The 6,217-nt window shown below is 46.3% G+C and overlaps 1 protein-coding gene across 1 annotated transcript in view; it reads right to left on the bottom strand.

The window, feature by feature from the left end:
• Positions 1-6,217, bottom strand: part of ARHGEF6 (Rac/Cdc42 guanine nucleotide exchange factor 6) — a 111,529-nt gene that overhangs the window by 62,342 nt on the left and 42,970 nt on the right. The gene's annotated exons all lie outside the window — the stretch shown is intronic.

Genomic DNA, 6,217 nt, shown 5'->3' with positions numbered 1-6,217 from the left:
TGCCTAATTTATTCATATATATTTTTTCATGAAATAAATATTTTGAAAAAAATATTTTTGTTAAAAAGGGTTTATTTTTCTTGTGTAACAAGAAATCGGGAAGTCCGCAAGCAAGACTGGGAACAATGGCTTCATAATGTCACCACCTTCTACGTCCCATCATTGTTGGTGGGAGGCTTTTATTATCATGGTCACCAAAACCTACTCTACCTTCAGCCTCAAGCTCATGTTGAAAGGCGTCCTGTGCGTGCGTGTGCAAGCCCGAGATTCTCAAATAGTCTACTTCTTAACTTCCTACAGGAGGAGATTGGTGGCTCCACAGGTCCTGTGAAACCGGCCTCCGCCTGATCAGAGGGACAAAGCTGTCCCCAGGGCCTTGACCATAATTATCTTCTAGACAAAAGTTACCTCGCAACAATCTCAAACTTCAAATGCCGCTCCCCGGGGGCAACTTTGTGCTCCTGTCGAAGGCTGGCTCAAGGGAAGAAGAGTGTGCAAAGCATTCTCGCAGCACCAAAATCTGCGAGGCAAGGGTTTGCTCGGGGCCAGGGTTGCATCATCGTTCTGTTTTGAAGACAATACAAAGGCACGTGGAATACCGGCTTGAATGAACAGTACCCCAGGCTACCATGGCTGAAGGTCAGAATCACAGACTATTCGAGTGACCTCAGGGTTACACGTTTGACCCAAGAGTAAACAGATAAGAGATCACAGGAGTTCTTGACTTCCATGCCGGATTCAACCTCATAAACAACCCAAGAGTTTGTGTGGCCGTGGGGTTTACAACTCTCAATGGATGGTTTCGTTTCAACGAAAGATGCATTTAGTCTATGAATCGTTTTTTTAGAACTCCTTAAAGACAAATCTTCCCTAAACTTACACATCAGCATGAACTTCGTGGAAAGGAAGAAGACACTGACAGGTATATTTTCTAAACCAACACGACACTGAACTTAACATGTCCCTCGGCAGCATCCTAAATAGGTTCTGGCCAACTTGCCACCCTGTGGAGGCAGCAAGAGGGGGGATGGGCAAGAATTCAGGCCAACAAAGACTCATCACCTCCTTCCCAAGTGGACATTTGCGTTACAGCAAGCTTATCTCCTCCACCACCGGCAAGCTCACTCTGCTCAGTCCTACCACAGATCCTCTGTGGCTTTGGTCATCCCCAACCAATCACTCACTATGGCTTCGACAGTCCTCTCCTCTCGTCTGGACCTATCCACAGCCTACATGTCTCAACCCCTACCTCCTCCACAAAGCCACTTCCAACCTCTCCAGCCAGAGCACACTCTCTGTCCGCGGATAATCTGCCATGTATTTTATACTTTATCATCTGCCACTTTACACGGTCAGTTGTCAGTTTCATCTCCGGCTGTGAGTGCCGGGAGCCGCACCGGCCTCTATGGGTGGCAGTCACAGCAAGGAAATGGCAGTGTTTGCACAGCTCCTGCCATGAGAAATGAAAACTGGTATCTCCTGCTACTACTGGCTCATGTTGTGCTGGTATTGACCAGGCCTCACAATATTCCATATCAGACCAATATTCTGAAAACAGATACCTCATAAGGAAAAGCATATTCCTGCCTTTACAAGAGAGATTTTAGATGAAAGCTCTATGGATGATTGTCAAAAGGCTCTTCCTAAGGGCCTTGCAGATCCAAGACTTAGGGGGTTAAGAACACAAGAATTACAACTGAGCCTGGCCCCGAGACAAAGAGCCTAATTTAGAGTTAAGGTACAGATAAGGGCAGAACTTAAGTTAATACTTACACCTTCTCCTAATTGGTGATGTATGGCAGTCCCTTCCCCAAGGCCTACTTTCTGCAAACACCCTCCCTTACAGGTGGCTGGGATGAGGATAGATAAGAGTAGCTAAAGCATTACCCACAAACAAAAGGCTGACACATTTAGGGCCTCCATGGTGTTCACACATTCAGCATCAAATAGGTTTCCACAAACAACTTATTAACCAACTCAGAAACATTCATTTGAGAGCCAGACAGAATGACTCTTAGCCCATCTATACACTTACCCTATGACCTAACCTTAGCGTGATTAACTTAGAACAAATAATGTATCCTGTCTTTTACTAAGAATACCCTGCTAAATCTTTAGTTATAAGATTTACTTAACCTCACTATAATTGGAATAGTTCTGCAAGAATATTTCTGTAAAACCTGCTTCTGTACACTTTCCAAAGCATCTTATCACAAAGAGTTATCCATTGTAAAAATTCCTTTTTCTGATGTCATGTCAGGACAGAGATGCCTGCCTGGTGATCAGAAAGAATCACGGGGCTCTCTCACTCTCTCTCTCTCTCGCCGACACTGTCCAACCTTCAGGGGCCCCTGGACCTGCCGGAGCCGGCTCGGCCTCCAGCATGTGAGCTCTCCCCCGGACTCCAAGTCGATAATGACAACGACCTGCTGGACATCTTCAGAACTACGACTCTCTAGCGCCTCCACTCAACATGTCCAAAGCAACTCATCATCTTCAGTGTCGACCACCCACCCAGCACACACACACACACACACACACACACACACACACGCATGCACGCATGCACGGACACACGCATACCCTCCTCATCCTGTCTTCTCATTAATGGAGTTCAGCACGTATCAAACATTTCTTATATTTCCCATGTCGAAAGCACTGTGTTAGGCGCTACGGAGACAGAAACTTTACAAAGAGATGTAAGTTCCCCTCGACCTGCTTGTCAGATGAGTTAGGCACCCCTCTTCCGCNTCTGCTGTGTGGCCCCCCCCCCCAGCACACACACACACACACACACACACACACACACACGCATGCACGCATGCACGGACACACGCATACCCTCCTCATCCTGTCTTCTCATTAATGGAGTTCAGCACGTATCAAACATTTCTTATATTTCCCATGTCGAAAGCACTGTGTTAGGCGCTACGGAGACAGAAACTTTACAAAGAGATGTAAGTTCCCCTCGACCTGCTTGTCAGATGAGTTAGGCACCCCTCTTCCGCTCACCACTCTCCACAACACCCTGTATTTAGCTCTATCACTGAGCTTATCACACTGAATTCTAAAGAGATCCCCCCCTCACTAGACTATGAACATGAGGACAAAACTCATGTCTTAGGCTTCTCCGCCTCACCAGTGCCCAGGACAGAGCCTGATACCCCAGTCATGGCAACAAAACCTCTGCTGGCTGGCTAGGTGCATGACACTACGTGCCCTTAGGGAGCTGGCCCTCTAGACTTGGAATTATCTGCACCTCCTCCCTTTTGCTCATAACAAACCATCAGCAAATTCTCCCGATTGTATTCTAACACTATCTACTGCATCCACCCACTTCTTCCTGCTCCACTATCACAAAAGTAGCCCACGCAGCTCTCTGGATTGCCAAGATCTCAGCAACAGTCTCTACTGGCTTCCCCACATCCGCTTGGTTATCCCCACCACTTCTCTGCCGTCCAGCCTCCACCGACCACCAGAAATAGCTTTCGAAACCACATGCTGTCCCCTGCTTTGTGCTGACTCCCTTCTGCGTGTAGCTCCAGCCAAAGCCCCTCTCCTCTTTACTTGCCTTACCCTCAACCCCAATCACCCCACCACCCACCCACACCTTCCTACCTCCATGCTTTAACTTACTAACGCCCTCTATCCTTCTACCCATCAGAAGCTTCTTTTCATCCTTCAAGACCCGATTCAAGTGTTTCCCCTCCCTTCGAGGTTATTGTTCATAGAATCTTTTTTTTTTTTTGCTGCCCCTATAGCATGTTGTCTAGACCTAGAGCTTTGTCTGCGCTACTTAGCTCGTGCTAATCCTGTTATAGTTGGCTATGTACACACCTATCTTGATGACTAAACTGTAAGGTCCTTAGAGGCAGGGTCCATGAGGACAGACTATTATAGCCCCACCACCACCACTACCAAGTATCTAACCGATGCTCAGCGAACAAGCTGAGCAGAATGTACTGACCTGCCCCGCAGTATTCATTCATTTTACAGATACTTACAGAGCCTAAACAAAACAGAAGAACATTGCCCCCTCACGGCACTTACATTCTAACGGGAATGTACAGATGGTAAATGAAATAAATAAGCACGTGTATATTAATTTAGGTGGAGAGAAATGGTAAACAAAACAACAGAGCAGGGAAGGGGGACAGGGGCAATGGGGATAGGGTTCAATATTCTTGAGTGACTGAGGAAGGCCCTAGGGCACAGCGGACAAGCAAGCAGAGACCTGAAGGAGGTAAGGGAACCAGGCATGTAGACACCCATGGAGTGTCCTAGGCAGAGGATCAGCAAGTGACGCAGGTGTCTGTTTCGCACAGGAAACCAGGAGGCCAGTGTGGCTGGAGAGGAATGAGCAACGGGGAGAAAGGGCAGAAAAGAGGTCAGAGGGGCAACAGGAAGCTGAATCCCGAAGAAGCTTATAGGCTAGCTGAGATGAGAGGACCTGGGCTTTTACTCGTTTTGAGATGGAGCGCCATTACCCAAGTTCCATTTTGAAAGAATCACTCTGGCCGCTGAGTTTAACCAGCAGGCTCCCTGGCCCCAGCTGTCCAGACCCATCCTTGATGGCTGGGTAAGATGCTTCCAAGGGTAACATAGGCGCTCACACCAGAGCCAGAGCTTGCCAGGTGAGTCCTTAACTGAGTTCCAAACCAAAGAGTATAGAAAAAACCCCAAGGGAAGGCTCCAAAGCCAAGAACAAACAGCCAGGGCAGTCGACAATGCAGCAGCCAGAATGGGCTATAAGGCATCTCAGGGAGGGACATGATAATGAGGGCATGCTGTCTGTCCACTTCCGGTGTCCTCTGAACAAGGCTCGGGCTTCCCAGGCAAGGCAGCAAGTGCCGTGGCTTTTCATTCGGAGGATAAAGACACTGAATCAACGAACAAAGCTGGAGCGAATCTGGAAAGGTAGAGACCCTAACAACCAAATCAAAGCAATTGAAAGATGTGGCAAGGGGTAAAAAATCAGCTGTGAGAATCATCAAAACCAAGGAAATTCCAAGCAAGGCCTGTGAAAATATTTCAGGGATCAACAGAAACGTCTCGAGCCCCAGTAATAAAAAATACTAAGGGGCACCGGGGTGGCTCCATCGGCAGAGCACGCACCTCTCGACCTTGGGGTTGGTAAGTTCGTGCCCCACGTTGGGTGTAGACATTACTTAAAAATAAGATCTCTTAAAAAATGCCAAGAAGCCTACACGTGCATATCTAATTATAAATCTGTTCGTGAACATTTATGCCATTAAGCGAGGTGCCTCCCATCCTCAAACCAACACACAATGCAGAAAAGCATGCAAAAGAAACTTTCTCTTAAATGCTTTAGGGAAAAGGTCCTAAGGGTGGTTATCTGGGGGAGGATACAAAGGAGAGAGGAATTTGTTTCGCCTACATTATATACCTTTGTAATGTTTTAATTTATTTACAAAGAGCCTATAATTATATTAGTTGATAGTCTTTATTTTGAGTTTTGAGTCATTAAAGAAGCAATAAAGACATCCCCAAAAGAAAAAATGCACTGAGCAGCTAACCACGCAAAGGAGCCCTTGGGTAAATATTTTGGGGAAGTGAAGNCTTTCTTAAAAGGCAAGGAAGTTACCTAAGAAAGTTCTAGAAGGACTCCTGAAGAAGGACTGGATTTCATTCTCCCGGTATTATTACAAAAGAGAAGAAGCAGTTAGCGGTACGCAAGAGTTAAGGACAATTTTATTCAGAATCAAAGCAGCCAGACAGCCTCCTGCAGTCCCACGATTGTTATTTCTCGAACACATGTCGGAGGCATTTAGACTTAGGTCTGCTTAAGGAGCTTAGGGCTAAAAAAAGGAAGTTAGCACATGGCCTCTCTTATTATTCTTTTCTACCATGGTGATTCTTGGAGCAGCAGGAAGGACTATGCACTATATTACATGGGCGACAATGAGTAGACAGAAGGGGACATAGTTAAGGTGGAACAGTTGTCTGAGCTTTGAGTTCTTTTGCTTTTTTAGGTTTTTGCTGCCTTGATGTAATCCAAATGCAACTTCATTTCAAAATTTCTAATCCCAGATCTTCCCCGGTTCTCTCCCGCCCTTAGGCTTATCTATGCAAATACAAACAGTTTCTGTTGACCAATTAAAACTCCAAGATTTTCAGTAGGAATTCAAGAGAGTATAAGAGTCATGTGCCGAAAGGCTTTTGAAAGATCCACTTACCACTGGATTTAATTTCTCGG

This window comes from Crocuta crocuta, unplaced genomic scaffold (assembly GCF_008692635.1).
Source record: "Crocuta crocuta isolate KB4526 unplaced genomic scaffold, BGI_CrCroc_1.0 scaffold241, whole genome shotgun sequence".
Taxonomy (NCBI): domain Eukaryota; kingdom Metazoa; phylum Chordata; class Mammalia; order Carnivora; family Hyaenidae; genus Crocuta; species Crocuta crocuta.
The sequence above is the reverse complement of the archived record's forward strand: the minus strand, read 5'-3'. Positions and strand labels throughout refer to the sequence as shown.